A 21,971-nucleotide genomic window follows, 5' to 3' on the forward strand; every position below is an offset into this window, starting at 1 on the left:
AAAGGCGCACACAAAGAATTGCTGAACTCAGTCACATTAATTCTTGTGAACACAGTCCTCTAAAATACAAGAAATGTTAATACTATAATTCACAGTAGAGCCCTGCAATCTTTAATGTAATACAATGCAACCCAAAACTCATAGGACTGGAAGAATATTGCTGTCTAGTGTTGAAATGGATCATTTAAAAAATTGGAACTAAGTGCTGAACAGGGAAATCCACAATAAAAATGGCAGCAGTAAAGGGAAAAAGCAGCTTTCATAAAGAATGTCAACATTTCCTTGCATATGGATGCTTCTGCTAAAATATGTTAATCTGATCATTTTGACTTACTGGTTTTGCTTAATATTTACAAAAGGCCAATCATGTAGAATTTTACATCTTATAGTACACATTCCATGGACTTTTACTATAATATCCACCCCTCAAAAAAGAGGAAAAAATACTGATGAATGGTTGTGGCCCTGGATATGAGTACTATAAAAATGAGATAAGATGGTAACACACTCCTTTTGTAAAGCCCAACTAGAACTTTAAAAGGTGGCAAAGAATCTTATTTTACACATGGAAAATGGATACATGCCTGAAGTATATGCAATCGTCCTATCTCTAGGGTTTCTAGGCATTTCAGAATATTTTTTGAATTAAGGCACATTACTATAGCAAGCAATTGTGTGTTATCCCCATAAAAGCAGTTTTCCTTGACCACTGACCTGAGAAATAGCTAACTGAAGTTCTCTGATGTTTACTGTAAAGATAGTGAAGAGCCAAGTGACCTCCTAAAAATGCAAATGGAAGAAATTTTTCTCAGCTATCAGCATCATTCATTCATTCTGGAAATAGTTATTAAATCTCTAGAAATAGCGGGGCTTCACCTGAGTGGCCAGTTTGTTTTTATCTCATTGACATTACGGATTCTTTCACTGACTGCATTCCCTTTTTTGCATAGACTGCTAGAAAGCTCAGAGCCAAATCTGACAAGGACATAAAACTTTATGGCACATATTTTTATTAAAAAAAAAACAAACCTAAACTCAACCCCTGCTGGTTTCATTTTATCGTAAGAAACAAACATTTAGTGAGCACGATAAATGAATCAGGTACTCTACTTGGGTTTTCTTTTTCTAATTTCTATATTTAATAAAGACATTTTTTTCATATTTTATATACTTTTCTAAGCTATCGAATATAGAATACTAAGCTCCTAATTTTTAAGGGTACAGATTGCAGCCATAAGACCACGCTTCTCCAAACTAGAGAATTAACTTGCCTCGGTTCCTGGCAAGAAGGATGGTTTTCTATAAATTCCAATCACATCATATGGTTTGGTGCAAAATGAACTATCTATATGCATGAAGCTAATTGCTTAATAGCCCTTCGAGCATATGCTTTCTGAAAAAAAATGTACACACACATACACATACAACAAATGTACTTGGTGGAATCCTTTGCTTAAAGGTCTCTGGAATCTTAGCAGAAAGTTGTAAGCAAACCAAGAAACTTGCATGCAAAATTATTCATTTATTCTACTCTTTGAATCACGTGCAAGTCAGGAAGAGCTATTCATCTTGGAAAACTGTCTGGCTATTCTTTCTTTTAAAAGCAATTTCCTCAGGTGAGCAAATATGAAATGTGTTAAGTTCTTCTTGAAGGATACCAAAGATGTACCTTCCTATATTCTGAAAGTAACAGCAAACATAATGGGATCTGAAATCTTTATTTGAAAAGTCATCATGGAAGAAAGTTGCCTGCTCAAAATTCTTAAAAGTTAAATATAGGTAATATACCACCGTAAGTACAACTAGGAGGGGATTGTAAAAAATATAAATGCATTCCTATAAAATAACACTCCAAATAGCTTTAAATATAGAAATTAAAAAAATTTATTATTCTTTTGATAGAATGACATAACATAATTTAATGCTTTAGGTGTTCTATTTTAAAGATATATACATATATGTATATATATTAATATTAATGTATATTTTAAATATATATACATATATTATTTAATATATAAATATATATATATATATATATTTATTTATAAGTAGGCTTCACACCCAGCATGGGGCCCCACATGGAGCTTGAACTCACAACTCTGAGATTAAGACCTAAGCTGAAATCAAGAGTCGGAAGCTTAACCAACTGAGCCACCCAGGTACTCCTTAATTTAAGCTCTAGTTTTAAAAGACCTTACCTAAGAAGCTCAGTCAAAAGCCAAGATTCAACATCTTAGTTATAGGATAATCAGCTCCCTCAGAGTTTCATGCAGAAAGCAATGCAACTTGTATCATGGAGGTGAGAACTACCTCTTAATCATTTCTGTTCTAATTCATTTCTAAATGAATACCTGACACAGTGGTGGAAAATCAGTAAACATTCGATAAACGGCATTGGTTGAATAAATAAATAAGTGAAATGGTCAAAGACTGTTAGAGATGGAAGAGAATATTATTTTTAAAGAAAACGGAGGTCACAGTTGGTTTAACTGCCATTCATTTTAACTTGTGGCTGAGAGAAAAACAGTAAGGACTAGAACCCAACTTTCTTGACTTCCGGATCAATTATTTTTCATGCTATTATGTTTTCAGTGTAAACTGAGAATGACAAATTGCCAAGCTTTTATGTGGAGAGCCCTGTGTCATAGAGAAGAATGGAATAACTACAACATCAGCTGAATACAATTCAGCGAAATGCTGAGCATAAATGACCCTGAGGGGAAGAAGATCCTCTCTCAACAGAACAGGACCATGCTCAGTGGGTGGCAGGAGGGGTATGGGTATATAATAGAAGAAAGAGAAAAACAATACACTTCTGAAAACGAAGGCACCAAGACTTGAAGAAGGGTAAGGGTCCGACATTGTGACACCATTACAACGTAGACTCCAGGGAGGTGTTTTAATGAAAAATGACTCCCTGAGAATTAAATGTTGAGTCATTCAAAGGAGAGGTGGAGGAGAATGGTTTCTGTTTCTCCACTGGAGAAGTTTTGGGCTCCTCAAAAGAAATAAGATTCCAAGCAAGGGAGAACTTGTAAGCCAAATGCCCAGAGATGGTCTGGAAAACAAAGAAAGAAGAGAACCTATTTGAACAATAGGTGGCATGGTGCTGTAGTTTAAGTGGGGGGTGGGGGGTTAAATTTCCAAAACCAGAAAGTCCCCTAGGAAGATTCAGGGCTAGCATGGCAAAAAGGAAGGAAGTAAGACATTTCTCTGGTGTTTTCAGTTCTTGCCTTGTGTACTATCCTACATCTTTCTAGGTTAAATTAAAAGAGGATTGTTTTTGGTGTTTTTTTTGAGAGAGAGAGAGAGAGAGAGAGAGAGCGAGCATGTGTGTCTGTGAGTTGGCGAGTGGGGCAGAAGGAGAGGGAGAAAGAATCCCCTTGATCTCATGTAGGACTTGATCTCATGACTCTGAGATCATGATCTGAGCTGAAATCAATAGTTGGGCACCAACTGACTGAGCCACCCAGGCACCCACAAAAGATGGGTGGGATATTTTTCATTGGTTCAAATTAGATACTAGATAATCCAAAAATTGGCATTCCTTAATTAGCTTGTCCCCTTAAAAAATGACTAACATGGAAAGAAAAAGATTATTTGAAAGGGCCAATTCATTAATATTTTTGCAAATAGATGAGTTTTGAATTGATTAGTTATTTCTTTAGTCAAATATTTATTGCATGCCTACTATGTATTACACATTATGCCAGGGTGCCTGGCTGGCTCAGTCGGAAGAATGTGTGACTCTTGATCTCAGGGTTGTGAGCTTAAGCCCCACATTCGGTGTAGAGATTACTTAAAAAAAAAAAGAGAGAGAAACCATTATGCTAAGTGCTGGAAATATAATGGTGAGCATTGTTGTATGCCCTCTGCTTATCGAGGTTATTCTAATTGTACATTACAAAAGGAAAAGGAAAACAACAACAAAACTGTATCTTATTTAAAAAAATTTTTTTTCTAATGTTCATTTATTTGAGAGAGACAGAGTGTGAGTGGGAGATGGGCAGAAAGAGAGATGGAGACGCAGAATCCAAAGCAGGCTCCAGGCTCTGAGCTGTCAGCACAGAGCCTGATGGCAGGCTTGAACTCACAGACTAGGAGATCATGACCTGAGCTAAGTCGGATGCTTACCTGACTGAGCGACCCAGGCGCCCTGAAAATTGTATCTTGAGGCAAGTCTGGAATTATTTTATGCTAATAAATTTGATGCTAATAAACAAATTTTATAATATTTGTTATGTGCAGGGATAACATGATGGCTACTTTAAAATCCAAGGACAAAAACTTTTGCTTTTCTGATTATATAATATAATTGAAGAAAGAAACTGCAAATTACAAAAAGTATAAAGAAGAAAATTAAAATCATCTGTAATCAGATCAACATTCCCTGCCCCTGCCCTCCCCCCCGCCTTTTTTTTTTTTTTTTACCATTTTTATCATTCTGGTATAGTTCCTACCAGTTTATATGTATGTATGTGTGTGTGTATGTATATATGTGTATATACACATATATACATACACACATGTACATACATATATGTATGTGTATACACACACATACATATATGTATGTATGTGTGTATGTATATATATGTATATACATATATACACACACATATGTATATACATATATATACATACACACATACACGCATGTACATACACACGCATGTATTTTACCTGACTAAACTCATATTGTATAAATATTTTCAATATTTTCTATTTTATGAGCATTTCTATGCAATTAAAACTCTTTAAAAATTATGTTTAATGTCTGAATTCTATTGTATCATTCTTTTTTTTCTTTCCAAATTCCAGCCAAATCTTTTACTATCATTCACTGAATAGCCCATCCTGTCTACATTATTAGGAGTTTCTGTCGTATTTGGTTCATAGAAATGTAGAGTTAATTTTATGTTTATCTCTCACATTTTACTAATCTGGCTGCAGCTGTACCAAGCCATCCTAAACATGGTAGTGTTAGAAAAATATTTTCATATTTAATACATCATATCTCTTCTTATTAATACTTTTTAAATTGTCCTTTGCCATTTTGATTCCTAAACAGTTTATTTTTTTTAATTTTTTTTATACATTTATTTACTTTTGAGAGAGAGACCAAGACAGAGTGCGAGTCGGGGAGGGGCAGAGAGAGAGGGAGACACAGAATCCGAAGCAGGCTCCAGGCTCTGAGCTGTCAGCACAGAGCCCGACGCAGGGCTTGAACCCACAAACCCTGAGATCATGACCTGAGCCGAAGTCGGACGCTCAATTCTGAGCCACCGACTGAGCCACCCAGGCATCCTGATTCCTAAACACTTTAAAACAGCTTTTTTCATGTTTCTAAAATAATCCCACTAGAATTCTGACTGATGTGTTACAGTTATGTCTGTACGTTGAATGCCGTCTTAACAATAGTCCTATTAAGAAGCATAACTCTTGACGCTTATCTGTCTTCCTGTATGTTACACAGGAAAGTATTGTAATTCTGTCCAGACAGGGGTCTTGTGTAATTTTTAAGAATGTTACCAGTTATTTAATAGTTGTGATTATTATATGATCTTATATTCCCTCTTCCCCACCCACAAATCAAGATATTATCGGAGGATGAAAAATTTAAAAATATATTCTTTATTTGTATCATGCCATCTTAATTAATTTTCTTTTTAGTTCAAGAAGTTTTCCCAGTTGATTTACTTGGATTTCTCCATGTGAGAATGAGCTCAACACAAATATACATATGTGTAAGGCAGGAGTCTGCAAATGTATTAGAAAAAGCTATATCAGGCAATTCTCGTTATCCCAATTTATTATAGTCTTCCGAAACAGGATGAGTAAGCCCTGGGCAATTTTAGGTATGTTTGATCTAAATTACATTGTATATGATTATACATTTCATGATAATGACAATTTGCTCTCCTTTTTTTCTAATGCATCTTAGTAGTTCAGTGCCTTACTGAATTGTCTAGAACTTCCAGAATAATCTTAAATTTTAGTGCTATTGTTAGCTGTCTTTGACTCGTTCCAGATATTGATGTGGTCTGTGCCTGTTATGTATAATATAGTAGCTGTTTTTGAGGTCTTCATCAAGCATAAACAATGAATAGTAGCTATATTAATATATTAACTCCTACCGGTACTGGGAAGACACTTGTTTGTTTCCTAAAGTAATGTCTGGGTTTATCAGAACATTCAAACAAGCTGCTATGCTAGCATGTGCTCCACACAAATACATGTTCACTTAGAGAGAAAGTCTGTAATCTTTTAGAAAATGTTGTATTATTTTAGCCTGTTACATTGACCCAACTTATCATTTTCTTTTGAGACAGTATAATTTAGCCTCAAGCAATCACTGGGTATGTTTTAGCACTAAAACAATTTCTGAATATCATTTAGAGCTCAATGAACTTTATCGATATTTGCACTCTTTTGTAAAGAAACTTCCTGTAAGATCACATGATATCATCCAATGTAATACAATTTTTACATTGGTTTTCAGTAACTGATCATTCAGTGACAGGCTGGTCCAGTTTAGCACTCACAACCAGCACAAAGAAATAATTTATTTCCTTTTGGCTTTAACAAAGCCAATGTCCTGAGAGAAAGAGTGAGAGAGAGGAAGAGAGAGAGAGAGAGAGAGAGAGAGAGAGAGAGAGCGGTCCTACTATATCTGAGCACTTCAGTGAGAAAGATGGAAAATCACTTATGGGGCTCAAATAAAAAGACTGCTTCGGGGAAAAAGGAGTCTGGAAAAATCTGCTGTGGGTACACAGCTCTGCTGAGCAATTCTTTCCCAAGTCTGTGAACAAATAAAATACAGTTTTCCTCCCACTTTCCATCATGGGAGTAAAAAGGAAATATCAAGATTTTTTCAAATATACATATCTCTGATTGTAAAGATTGTAAAGATTGTTAATAGTATCTCATGTGTTTCAAATGTATAATTATTTGATTCAGACACCTTATTTTAAAAATTCATTTAAGCAATTTATGCTCTTTTCTGCCAAAGATTTCATTAGATTCACAAATAGAACAATATAGCATCGTTAAACAAGGCGTGGTAATCTTTTTCAATCCCACTGTGGAAAAATGTATAAAAAGGCAAATTATTTCTAAGCACTTTTAGGGTGCCAGTATTCTCCATTTGACCCATGTTAAATATTCTCATTACAATTACTTCAAATGAATACAAAATCTCAATTTAATCCCAACCCTAGGGAAATGAAACATACCACTCTGAGATGAAAGGCCTAATGTTACTTCGCTATTTGAATGCACTGCGTGTTCTTAGCATAGATCATAAGCAAACTCTATTTTAATAACTCAAATCATTGCACATTCACAACAATATCTAGCTACCAAATAAATGTCATAAACCTGATAATGCAGAATAAATAAACAGAAACCTGCATATTTTAACTATTGAATTCACGGTGGAGTCCCACATGGTTCATGCCGATAATTTTCAAAACTCTTAGCTTTCTCTTAGTAACACAACCAATTATATTAATTAATCGGTAGGAGTTCATTGACAATGAAATCTAGGGCATAGCTTTTTGATAATCTAACAGCACAATTTTTGTTAATGTCAGCCATCTCTTTGTATCTTTTAAAATTCTACTTTTGTGTTAATTGCCAGACTGTTGAGTAGTTTTTTGGTGGAAATTTTACATTATGTTTTCAAAAAGGAGACCTGATCTCAATTAACATTTCCTTGACAAGGTATAACAATATTGTACATCTAAATTTTTATTTATTTTGCCTTTCATTGTTGGCAATCCCCTAAGCTTGAAAACATCTTTCTTCTCTCTGATTTGACATTTGGCAAACATCAATCTTTCTTGTACTTAAATGCATCATAGTCGACAGGCTGCTTTTGTTCAAGAACTTCAGCTTATATACTGCTTTAGTATGAAACATTTATTTCTTTATTCACAGCATGATCAATTACTATCATCCCATCTTCAAAAATTAAGTAGTAGCCTGAAAAAAACATTATATATATTTTCACCTGACAAAAATGATTAAATCAAAGTCCGAATGACTAGGGACTAAATTTAGAAATTTATTATAGAGCACTTTAATATTGTTTCTTCTGTAAGAACATTATATCTTAAAAAGAAGATTAGTTGGATAAATATTCCAGGGCTCTTAAAATATTATAAAGAAAATTTGCTTCCATATAGTTCTTATTTATTTAAAACACAATTTTAATACCTTTTGTTTGCCTTTAAATAATTTTGGGCCATATGAAATACATGGAATACAAATTAAGTTCTGAGATTTAGTCTTCATGTCTTATTTTTAGGAATGTATGGTCTTTTTTGAGTGGAGAGGATGAGCCATTCTCAAAACTATAGTTGAGAGGTTTCAAGAGAAAATTCTCTAGCAAAATACAGTGAAGACAGTCATTCATTCACTATACATATGATCAAATATTTTTAGATATTTGCTCTGTTCCAGATAGTTTTTTCTTCTTTCCATCAGCAGGAAGACATAACAAACTGTCTCCAAATATACAAAATTGAAAATAAGAAAGGAAAAATAAAATCTTAAAACAACCACCAGATAACAACATAACTACATTGCAGTGTTGCCTGAAAAGTTTCTCATTTCATGATCCAAAGGAATGGCTGATGTGTCTTTCTGTCTTTGTTTCTGTCTCTCAATGTGTGAAAGAGTACCAAAGGAGGAAGGAGAGAGGGAGAAAGACAAACATCAATAATGAGAAAATTTAGAAGGGTATTGGGGCAGGGTAAAGGCTGTGAATGTAGTTCAGAGTAAAAATTGTTCCCAAATTTTATTGGAAAGCACTTTTATTTGTGATTCCATAAAGGAAGAAAATAAAAGTCTTTACTGATAAAAAAAAAAACAAACCCAAAAAAACCAAAAAACAAAAAGCAAAAAAACAGAACAACCCATGCCTTTATATTACTTAGATTTGATTTTTTTAAGTTTATTTTTATTTTTGAGAAAGAGAGAGAGAGTGAGAGTGAAAGCATGGAAGGAGCGGGGGGGGGGGGGGGGGGGGCGGGAAGAGAGGATCCCAAGCAGGCTCTGCACTATCAGTGCTGAGCCCGACATGGGGCTCAAACTCATAAACCATAAGATCATGACCTGAGCCCAACTAAGATTCAGACGCTTAACCAACTGAGCCACTCAGGTGCCCCTGGACTTTGATTTTATCTTAAATGTTTATTTATTTATTTGAGAGAGAGAGAGAGAGAGAGAGAGGAGAGATTGGAGGGGGAGGCAGATAAGAAAGAGCAAGCATGGATGGAAGAGGGGCTGAGAGAGGGAGAGAGTGAGAATCCCAAGCAAGATCCACTCTGTTAACACAGAGCCTGATGCGGGTCTCAAACCCATGAACTGTGAAATCATGATGTGAGGCCAAATCATGAGTCAGATGCTTAACTGACTGAGCCACCTAAGTGCCCCTAAACTTTGATTTTTTTTTTTAAAGGAACAGTAAATATGAGTAGAATTCCATATCACTTCAATTAGTGCTAGTCTTTTCCTTGGTTTATTATTGGTCCTAAGATTTCTATCAGGATATTGTCTATGCCATTTTAATCAGTGCTTCTGAAACTGTTCTAAAGTGTTGGAGAAATCTGGAATCGTCAGGGTGTATTTGGTTCATTTGTATTTGATAGCGCAGTAGGAATACAAGTAGTGCTGTTTTGCTCTAAATCATATGGCAGACAGTCTATCTTTAATGGGATATGTCTAAGTTACCTTGTCCTCTTCTTGCCTCACTGAATGCTCTTACATAGTTTTGACTAAATAAACCTTGGTCAACTTATTCTTTCAATATGATTACATAGTCTGTATCTATAGGAACTTTCTTAAAAGATTGACCTTATCAAACTTTAGCTTAAAGTTTCTATTTGATTCATGGGATCACACTATAACTTTGAAAATATATATATAACTAAACTCTATGTTTCCAAATGTTTGTAGATGTACAGCGTCGTACCTTATTAATCAACCAGCAAACATCGAACTCTCAGTATGTGTAAGGCAGTTAGCTAGATACTGGGAATTTAGTGATGTCAGTCAGGAGTGCAGGTAACTTGATAAATTTTTAGCTAAATATAAAAGGCTTTAGTTTTTATGTTTTTGTAATTTTTTCACAGTAATAAATTTACAAATTAAAAAAAATGCGATTGGACAATGTGTTCTGAATTTTAGTTTGAAACATAGTCACTACTCTTAAAGAATTTATATTATTTTCTCAATAAAATAGTAAGTTATCTGGAGGTACGATCAGAGACCTCCTAGCAGTGTTTAAATACATATAGACTTGCTTCAGATTCTGTGTCTCCCTCTCTCTCTGCCCCTCCCCAACTCATGCTCTGTCTTTCTCTCTCTCTCTCAAAAAGAAATAAACATTAAAAAAATAATAAATACATAGTAGACTTTCAACAGTAGGGATTGATAGCATTTTAAAAATAAAACAATGGCAATAGAAGTTTGGGAATGACTCAAACTATCATTTTTTTACCCTGCAGTTGCAAAAGTAAAGCTTGACTATATGTATTCAGTAAGCATTTAAACAATACAAAAGTATACACAGTAAAAAGTGAAGACCTCTTTCCCACTGGATTTCATCTATTTCTACTAGTGCAGGTGTGATTTTGGAATGAAGTCCAACATTTGTGAGGCCAGTGCATTAACTATACTATACCAGCAGTAACCCTTCTTAAAATGACTCAATTTTCAAATTGAGAAAATGAAATATAATTAGAACTTGAATCATACCATTCATCATTCTGTCCTTATGTTCACACTTATATTAGGACATAATTTTAGGAAATCTATTGGGGGTAGAAAGTTGTGCAAGAGGCAAATGTATAGAGTCTTTAAGACTAGCCCTTTCTTCTCTGCCTCCCACTGGAGGTGATGTTGGGGAAGGACTGTTATGGGATCTGTACTTCATTCACTTCGGGGATCCTATCTTTAACTTACTGTCTGCTCCAAATACTGTTTTCAGCCTTAAAATCCTCAGTAGTGAACTGATGGCTTGGTCAGAAATCAGATAAACACAAAGGCTTATAAAGAAAAATGTCCATCATGTAAAATAAAGTATTAACTGGAAGGTAATTAATGCTACAATTCACACAGTGATATAATTAAATGGAATACATGGTAACTGAATAAATTACTTAATTTGCCTGTTACTGTAGAAATGAAAGTATGAAAATTCAGAAGTCAGAGTCCCTGCGATAACATTATACAATAAATATTTGGAATATTTCCATCTATCAATAATGCCATCTGTCCTATCAATACAAATGGACTACAACCCATATGGCTCCTTTCCCCATTGATTACTCTGATGAATGAGATAGCATAACCACTCATAAAACCATCATATTATATGACACTGTTATTAAAAAGATATGGAGAAAGGAAAAACACAAGATGATACTTAATTTGAAACTGTCAAGTCAATTTAGTAAAGTTTTAACAACCAACACTATGATCCTAAAAAGTACCAGCATGTTGAATAATATTATGTCAGTCGGGACTCTCCTTGCACCTTCAGAGAAAACAAAAGAACCAAGAAATTTCTGGAAAGCGTGTAATAGCTTATTATGATATGTTCATATTACTAATTATTCCAGTAAGAACATACTCAAATATCCTTTTAGGCATAGGTGATTAAATTAAAAACACTTTAACGTGATACATCACATTAACAAAAAAAAAGAGAAGAACCATATGATCCTGTCAATCGATGCAGAAAAGGCCTTTGACAAAATCCAGCACCCTTTCTTAATAAAAACTCTTGAGAAAGTCGGGATAGAAGGAACATACTTAAAGATCATAAAAGCCATTTATGAAAAGCCCACAGCTAACATCATCCTCAACGGGGAAAAACTGAGAGCTTTTTCCCTGAGATCAGGAACACGACAGGGATGCCCACTCTCACCGCTGTTGTTTAACATAGTGCTGGAAGTTCTAGCATCAGCAATCAGACAACAAAAGGAAATCAAAGGCGTCAAAATTGGCAAAGATGAAGTCAAGCTTTCGCTCTTTGCAGATGACATGATATTATACATGGAAAATCCGATAGACTCCACCAAAAGTCTGCTAGAACTGATACATGAATTCAGCAAAGTTGCAGGATACAAAATCAATGTACAGAAATCAGTTGCATTCTTATACACTAACAATGAAGCAACAGAAAGACAAATAAAGAAACTGATCCCATTCACAATTGCACCAAGAAGCATAAAATACCTAGGAATCAATCTAACCAAAGATGTAAAGGATCTGTATGCTGAAAACTATAGAAAGCTTATGAAGGTAATTGAAGAAGATTTAAAGAAATGGAAAGACATTCCCTGCTCATGGATTGGAAGAATAAATATTGTCAAAATGTCAATACTACCCAAAGCTATCTACACATTCAATGCAATCCCAATCAAAATTGCACCAGCATTCTTCTCGAAACTAGAACAAGCAATCCTAAAATTCATATGGAACCACAAAAGGCCCCGAATAGCCAAAGTAATTTTGAAGAAGAAGACCAAAGCAGGAGGCATCACAATCCCAGACTTTAGCCTCTACTACAAAGCTGTCATCATCAAGACAGCATGGTATTGGCACCAAAACAGACACATAGACCAATGGAATAGAATAGAAACCCCGGAACTAGACCCACAAACGTACGGCCAACTCATCTTTGACAAAGCAGGAAAGAACATCCAATGGAAAAAAGACAGTCTCTTCAACAAATGGTGCTGGGAGAACTGGACAGCAACATGCAGAAGGTTGAAACTAGACCACTTTCTCACACCATTCACAAAAATAAACTCCAAATGGATAAAGGACCTGAATGTGAGACAGGAAACCATCAAAACCTTAGAGGAGAAAGCAGGAAAAGACCTCTCTGACCTCAGCCGTAGCAATCTCTTACTCGACACATCCCCAAAGGCAAGGGAATTAAAAGCAAAAGTGAATTACTGGGACCTTATGAAGATAAAAAGCTTCTGCACAGCAAAGGAAACAACCAACAAAACTAAAAGGCAACCAACGGAATGGGAAAAGATATTTGCAAATGACATATCGGACAAAGGGCTAGTATCCAAAATCTATAAAGAGCTCACCAAACTCCACACCCGAAAAGCAAATAACCCAGTGAAGAAATGGGCAGAAAACATGAATAGACACTTCTCTAAAGAAGACATCCGGATGGCCAACAGGCACATGAAAAGATGTTCAGCGTCGCTCCTTATCAGGGAAATACAAATCAAAACCACACTCAGGTATCACCTCACGCCAGTCAGAGTGGCCAAAATGAACAAATCAGGAGACTATAGATGCTGGAGAGGATGTGGAGAAACGGGAACCCTCTTGCACTGTTGGTGGGAATGCAAATTGGTGCAGCCGCTCTGGAAAGCAGTGTGGAGGTTCCTCAGAAAATTAAAAATAGACCTACCCTATGACCCAGCAATAGCACTGCTAGGAATTTATCCAAGGGACACAGGAGTACTGATGCATAGGGGCACTTGTACCCCAATGTTCATAGCAGCACTCTCAACAATAGCCAAATTATGGAAAGAGCCTAAATGTCCATCAACTGATGAATGGATAAAGAAATTGTGGTTTATATACACAATGGAGTACTACGTGGCAATGAGAAAAAATGAAATATGGCCTTTTGTAGCAACGTGGATGGAACTGGAGAGTGTGATGCTAAGTGAAATAAGCCATACAGAGAAAGACAGATACCATATGGTTTCACTCTTATGTGGATCCTGAGAAACTTAAGAGAAACCCATGGGGGAGGGGAACAAAAAAAAAAAAAAAAAAAAAAAAAAGAGGTTAGAGTGGGAGAGAGCCAAAGCATAAGAGACTGTTGAGAACTGAGAACAAACTAAGGGTTGATGGGGGGTGGGAGGGAGGAGAGGGTGGGTGATGGGTACTGAGGAGGGCACCTTTTGGGATGAGCACTGGGTGTTGTATGGAAACCAATTTGACAATAAATTTCATATATAAATAAAAAAAAAAATAAAAAAAAAAAAAAAAAAAAAAAAAAAATAAATTAAAAACACTTTTCTTTCACTTTATAGAAAGTTATAAAATGATCATTTAACTTCTGATAGCAAGTCATTTTTATTTTTATTTTTTTATTTTTATTTTATTTATTTTTGTTTTTAGCAGGTCATTTTTATTTATTTTTATTTTTTTAAAAATTTAACACTTATTCATTTTTGAGAGACAGAGAGACAGAGCATGAGCGGGCTAGGGGCAGAGAGAGGGAGACACAGAATCTGAAATAGGTTCCAGGCTCTGAACTGTCAGCACAGAGCCTAACACGGGTCTCGAACTCAAGGACCGTGAGCTCATGACCTGAGCTGAAGTCGGATACTCAACTGACTGAGCCACCCAGGTGACCCAGCAAGTCATTTTTAAAGCAAAAACTAGGTACATTCCTTTTATATCTTGGAATACTGGCCATAAGTGTCAACTCTGCAAAATAATCTTTCCCAAACTTACTTTCTTCTTCACTCTAAATGCACTCTTACAACAGCAAAATAATTACATACAATGATTCTGTAACAAAGTATTATAAGCAGTGCCCAAACTGACACTAACTAAGCAGGACACTAAACACCACTAACTGGAACACTCAAATTTTCTGTTTGATATGGTAATTTGCATTACACTTAGTTGTAAAGTGGGCACGGTTGGCATGCTTAGAAATTACCTTTATTTTTCAAGATCTATAAAGATGACCAGTATTTATTTGGCCCCTTAGCCTCATTGAAAATACTGCCCAATCTTCTCTTGGTGAAACTTTTTGAAAATTGGGACTTACATCTGTGGATAAGTGAGAAGAAATACATTATGACTAAATATTTTAATTCTATATTAAAACTGAAGTTTAGCTTATATAATTTAAATTTTTATATCATCTTATTTTTAGCTTACATTGAATACCAAATGAAGCCACTAGGGGCGGTGGGGGGGGGGGGAATCTGTGAAATAGCTCAAATTCAAATGTGTCAGCCACAGCAAAAATTAAATAAAGCACAAATCCAGGAAATATTTTCCCTACCAATTGAAAGCGACTTTTATAAGAATGCTACAGACCCCCGTAGTCACGAGGAGGAGGGAGGGCTCTCAGATAATTGAGCTTTAGACCCTGCTGGGTTCGGAGGAACTTCAAGTGTAACAATCAAAGTAAGAGGCAGCTAGTACAGACTGTTGGCAAACTCCACCTTTTATCAGGTGTGGAATGAGCAGGCTCATTCATGGAAGACAAGGCATCTCCAAAGCAAAGTTTGCTAAATCCTTAACAGGCAGCATCTAAGCAAACACTTCTACATCTACAAATATGAAAGCATGTGATTTTAAGAGAGATTTCAAGTTTGGGATTATTATCTGTTACTGTACCAAAGCTACTTGATTTTAATTGTATCTTTCCATTATATTTTAACATCTGGCAGTGTGAGGCTTTTTTTTTTTTTTTTTTTTTTTTTTTTTTTTTTTATTCTTCCTCCCCTCCTCCTTTATATCTTTCTTTCTTCTTTAGTTTCTTTTTCTGGTAAAAATTTCCAGGCTATTTTTGCCTGCTTTGTTCTTCCAAATCTGCTTCAGAATCATTGTGTTAAGTACATTCCTTATGAGATTTGATTTTAACGAAATAATGTTTATTTTAAAAATAAAAACTATTTAAAACCATATATCTTTAAATAATTTCCATTCAGAAACGTGGTGTATCTTATGAATTTTTTTAAACTTTTTTTTTTAATGTTTATTCATTTCTGAGAGGGAGAGAGACAGAGCACGAGTGGGAGAGGGGCAGAGAGAGCGGGAGACACAGAACCCGAAGCAGGCTCCAGGCTCTGAGCTGTCAGCACAGAGTCTAATGCGGGGCTCAAACCCACAAACTGTGAGATCATGACCTGAGCTGAAGTGGACACTTAACTCACAGTGGCTCACCTCTTATAAAGGCACCCCTCTTCTAAATTTTTTAAAGCTTCATCCTGCCATAAAGATTTACGGTTTTCTTTATAGAAGAAACCTAAAATATATTTTTAAGTTTATTTGTTTTTGAGAGAGAGAGTGTGTGTAAGTGTGGGTGAGGTACAGAAAGAGAGAGAGGGAGAGAGAGAGAGAGAGAGAGAGAGAGAGAATCCCAAGCAGGCTCTGTGCTCAGCGCAGAACCCAACATGGGGCTCGATCTCATGACTATGAGATCATGACCTGAGCAGAAACCAAGAGTCAGTCACTCAACAGATTGAGCCACTCAGACACCCCTAGGTCCTAACATTTCTTATAGTTTTTGAAGACTACTGTGCATGTTGTCTTTTTTCCTCCATTATCTTTTTAAATTGGTTACTCCTGATATTTAGAAAGTAAAAGATTTTTTCATATTTCCTTATCACCGAAAAGTAAAAAATCTTTTACTTTCTTATTAAGCTCTAAACATACTAAAACTCTTACTAGCTTTACTGGTTGTTCATCCATCTCAGAGATTTACTAGGGAAATAATAATACCACTGCAAATAACAATGGCATTGCCAATGTAGCTTTAAATATTAGCAGAGAATAGATTCTCAGAAGTTCTTTCTAGAATAAATTCCAACCATCAGCTTAAACTACTACTTATTTAAAAACTTCTTATATTTATTTATTTATTTATTTATTTTGAGAGAGAGAGAGAGTGTGCACAAGCAGGGGAGGGGCAGAGAGAAGGAGAGACAGAATCCCAAGCATGCTCCGCACCATCAGAGCAGAGCCCGATGCAGGGCTCAGATTCACAAACTATCATGGACCTGAGCGATATCATGGACCTGAGCTGAGACCAAGAGTTGGATGCTTAATCGACTGCGCCACCCAGGCACCCCTTCTATTTATTTTAAATATTCATTCCTTTCTGATGATACAATAGTATGAATAATGGTGCATTCTAAATTCAGTATATTTCAGAAATGGCTTTTGGATGTCTGTGGGATAACTAAAAGTTACCACCTTAAACCAAGATACAGCTCTTATGCTGAAAAATATCATCTCTGTTACATATTTTAGAAGAATAGATAGAAAAGGCCATTTCAAATGTCTCTGGAGACATAAGATAAAACTCACCCCAAGAGAATACGATATCAGAAAGATAAACCCCCATTTCCAGAGAGGACAGTGTGCCATATGGACAGAAGTGTTTCTAAACAGAGTAGTTTTTCAACGTTTTCTGAGAGCTCTAAGCTGCTCTTAAATGAGTCTTAACTTACTGCTTTGGAGAATTAAGATAAAGTTAGTGATGACTATAACTTCCTATTAAGCAATTTTCTTTCTCAATTGTGCACAGCCACTTACGCAGCAGAACATAACAGCTCGATCAAATCTCATTATGCCAGATTTAGTTCGAAGCGTTATGAAATGCATAGAGAATGACTTGATATTGTCTGAAGAAAAGCTTTTCATGAATTGCTCCTTTGGAGACCAGAAATAGAACAGATACTATAGGTACCTTCTTATGTGTTCTGAAGTTCTTCAGCCAGGAATCCAGAGGAGTTACCATGAACTTGGTGCTTGTTATGTAACAGTGAGCCCTGAGAACGTGGGGAAGCCCAGTGCCTCTATGCGTGGCCTCCAGAATTTGCAGGGTGTAGTGTAGGGACAAGGAAGCTTCTGCTCATGTTCCACCACTCACAAGTTTCATTGTGCAAAGTGTTAGTGCAATTTGCCCAGCAAGGCACAGGACTTCTCCAACCTAAAACAGGTAAGGAAATTAAGGTCCAAAGTAAGAAAATAGACTCTCTCCTCACTAAAGCTATTTCTGAGTTCTTACTCTACTGGGAAAAAGATAATAATAATAATAATAATAATAATAATAATACCCACTTTGGTGAGTTATTCTGCAGATTAGAAGTAATGTATATACAAAATTTGTTTTATAGGGTTTAGGCTCAGAGCAGCAATTGATATATGCTAGCCATCGTTATTACTTCCAGATTAGGACTTCAAACCTAATAGGTGAAGCTCTCAGTAATTAACTAGTGTATGTGTTTTACAGGGTGAAAAAAAATATGAGGATGAAAAGTCTTATACATTGAGCAGGAAAAGAAAAAAGCTCTCTGGGTATATATGATTAACACTTTAAAAATATAATATGTGTCTTAATGCATGGGACACAGCTATCACTAGAACATTGATTTATTCTTGAGAAACAGCTGAAATAAGATTAGGAGAAAGATCTTCTTTTAATGCAGTGTGTCCCTCAGGGGTGGCCCTGTCATTCAATGGGATGAGGGGATGTGGTGTTGGGGTCTTGAAAGAGGGTTTTCAATATGTTTCTGTAAGGTTGAAAATGGATTTGCACCTTTCTGTTTCAGAGACTAAAGGCGCAGTATTTTTGGCTCCTAACAGTTGATAGATAACATTTTTTTTTCCTGTGGATCATTTTCTATAATTGGACATGAATTATATGAGACCTTTTTACAAAGCATCTGCTTCCTTTTTCTGTCGAGACATCTACTAGATCTTGCTCCAAAAGAGCAAAGAGGATAATAAAGGCTCTTAGCTTTCTGATTTTCATAAAAATTCTGTGAATTTTTTTCACTATTGGAAAAAATAAACATATGAACTGCTCAGTATATAGAGATGCCAAATACAGAGTGGTGTTGAGTAAAAACTTTTTTTTTTCTTCCCCATTCCTGGTGTAAATTCTTTAATAGAGACTTTGCTGAACTTCCATCACAACTAAAAATTCCTCAGTATTAAAGCTCAGTGAAAAGAAATCTCAGTGCCTGGAAGACAAGGCAATCAAATCATGTGACAGTCCCATATGCAACTCCAAATCTGTCCTCATAACTGTCTGTAGAGCTCACAAAAGAGTCACACATGTAGCTATTGGAAGAATATCTTACACAATTTGGCACACAAGTTCTAAGATTAGCAGCTGAAGAGGGGGAGGAGGAAGAGAGGAACATAATAGATTAACTGACACCCATCCACTATCTTTCTAAATTGTTTGGAATGTTAAAAAATATTATTTTGATCAATCTATATATACACCCTCAAATTTGAAAGAGAAATGCAAAGCATGTTGTGGTTGAAAGAACAAATGGTTTAAAAAAAAAAAAAAAAACCACTATGAAATATATGTCACTGAACAAGGGAGTCCAGCCAGCTCCCAAGTGGCATGATAACATGATGAAAAGCAAATCCAGGATGCTGTGAATCAAAAAGGCATGGGTCTATTTTTAAAGAGGTCTGTGTCTCCCCACCCTCTTTGCCAAGTATAGTTTTTCTGGAGAAGTCTAACCTCCAAAGTAGGTGAGCTTCTAAATGTTCCAGGAGTTACCTACCCAATATTTGACCGCCTCCTCCCTCTATAAGGTCTCAGGCTCTACACACATCATCCATGTTAATCACTAGACAAACAGAAGAGCTGTCCAACTAGTTCACTTCCCCTATTCTTGAACAGATTGTTTGAGACATAATATGAATACTAATTAATGATAAAATATCTGTGAGTGTTTTGAAATATGGACAAAGATAGCACTTTTAAAAAGGCACCCAGATAGATCTTATGCAACAAGCCCCACTGGTCATATGAAAGGTCAGGGTACAACTCAGAGACATGAGAGCAAAACTGGCAGAGTGCTTGGCTCCAGTACAGTGGGAAACTGTGGACTACTTTTTTGTTGTTGTTTGTTTTTGGAAGGGGGTGTTTGATTTTCTTTTTAACCTTTTCCCTCTGTTAGATTGGAAGAGTTTAAAATGAAAACTCTCTTCACAGACAAATGGAGAGAGAGCAGAGTTTTGTTAGAGGTCAACCGGAGTAGATGGAGGAACAAGGCTCCAACATGTTTGGCCCAGGAGTATGTGACTGTGCTCTGCAGCAAAAGAAGTACCAGCAGGTTCGGTCTGAGCCGGTGCTCAGTGCCTGAGGCTGACTCAGGCTCTCTGACGCGAGGGCTGAGGAAAGTCATCTAAAAGAATATGATCCCTCTTCAATTCTCATTTCACAAATAGTTTTCTTAGTCTCAGAGGAGGGTACCCACAGAGACAGAGGAAATACAATTTTCTGTTACAGGGAAGGCATATTATTAGATTCAATTATGAAGACGATTAAAATAATATCTTCTGTACTAAGAACCCAAACTACTGCCAAAACATATTATCTCTCCTCCTTTCCCTCTAAAACCGAGTGTTGTACTTTCTCCTTAAAACCTGTGTAATTTGCCCCATCTGGTCTCAGAAACTTTATTCTTTTTTTTTTTTTTTTTTCTTAACGTTTTTTTTATTTATTTTTGAGACAGGGAGAGACAGAGCATGAACAGGGGAGGGTCAGAGAGAGGGAGACACAGAATCTGAAACAGGCTCCAGGCTCTGAGCTGTCAGCACAGAGCCTGACGCGGGGATTGAACTCACGGACCGCGAGATCATGACCTGAGCCGAAGTCGGCCGCTTAACCAACTGAGCCACCCAGGCGCCCCTCAGAAACTTTATTCTTTAACACACTAGTCTTTGTGCTCTCTCCTAATCTTGATACTTCACATGAATGCTTAAGTAGTGCTTTATAATCTTTGGACTTCACCAATGGTAATTTGTTCTCATGCCAAAGAAAAGACAAGAGGATAATCCAGAATTAAATACAACAGCAAAATAATTTATATTTGATCTTAGAGTTGTTTTTGAATTGAATTTTACCAATGGATGTATAAAGTATTAGAGACATTCATTTGTCTCACTCAAAGAAATGACAGGGTTTCATGGAAATCTGATGTGGGAAAGAATTAAAGTTGACCACAGTCTGTATTTCATGTTCAGTCAGTCCTTATCTGTCTGAGGATTAGGTATGGACTCCTACACTTTTCTGGAATTAGATGGCATTTTCCAAGACACATTCAAGTCTTGCCATGTTCCAAACCTTCTTGGGGGCATAAGAAAGGATCACTTATTTGCATTTCAAAGGTTTTCTTTGCATTCAACTAAATCTAAAAGAGGAGAGATGTCAACAAATTTGTCATTATCAAATGAGATGCTGTTAATAGTAGCCTAAAATGACAGTAAAATCTACCCATAAAATAAAAGAAGGAGGAGGAGGAGGAGGAGGAGGAGGAGGAGGAGGAGGAGGAGGAGGAAGACAATTTATTGTGGACATTAATTTTTTTGATACCACACATTTTTATGCTTTTTACATTTATTCATATTTCTCTTTATATGGATTATTCTCCACACTCTCCCCCCACCAACCCACTTCCGCAGTAGACCTGCTGTTAGTGTTTGAAGGGTACAACATGACCTTTCTTAAATACTGAGGAGAAAAAAAAGAGATAGGAGAATGGCGTCTGCGTTAACTAGAAAAATATACAGTGTTCTGGGGTGGGTCTTTTCCTTGTGATAGATTGTTAGGGTCAGCCTGACCCCTTACTCGAGACTAACATTTTATACTGGGCCTCAGTTCCCCAAAGCCATCTCACCTGGAACTTCTTACCTGGACCTCCCTTTACATCACACAGGGATCCGAAGCTAACTGAAACCCCTGTATTCAGGCCCTGTGCCTGAGATCCAATCCCAGACCAACTTGGATTTCTGCTTAGCCAGGTGGTAAGATAGACAGTAAGCTTAAAGAAGACAAGGACTGTGTCATCTAATTCTCTTGTGTGTTCCAACTATCCTCATGATGATGTTATGTTATCTAGTAAGTACTAGAGGGGGTGTTATCCTTAAGTGACAGGTAGCACACAAATTTACACAGGGATACTCTGAATTTAGCAAGAGTACTGTTGGGACTTTTGAGTTGGTTGGGTTTCTACTTTCTAAGTATCTGAAGACTAAAATATAAATTAAAACAGTTTTACAAGTAGAGTTGACATATAGAATCATTAGGAGCAGGAAGTATGTAGGGAAGGATTTTCACGTTCTTATGTTCTTCTGTTGGTTAGGCCCTAAAACTTGTAATCTTCCTTGAATCCTTTCTTCCTTTTACCGTTCACCTT

General features: G+C 36.2%; 1 pseudogene across 1 annotated transcript in view; it reads right to left on the reverse strand.

Moving 5' to 3' along the window:
- Positions 1-21,971, reverse strand: part of LOC147580158 (uncharacterized) — a 243,780-nt pseudogene that overhangs the window by 118,917 nt on the left and 102,892 nt on the right. Inside the window, exon 7 of the transcript XR_015251957.1 lies at positions 17,492-17,734. The product of XR_015251957.1 is annotated as an uncharacterized LOC147580158 (transcript). The remainder of the gene's footprint in view (positions 1-17,491; positions 17,735-21,971) is intronic.

The sequence above is a fragment of the Puma concolor genome, chromosome B3 (genome assembly GCF_028749965.1).
Source record: "Puma concolor isolate L17-30 chromosome B3, mPumCon1.1.hap2, whole genome shotgun sequence".
NCBI classification, from domain to species: Eukaryota; Metazoa; Chordata; class Mammalia; order Carnivora; family Felidae; genus Puma; species Puma concolor.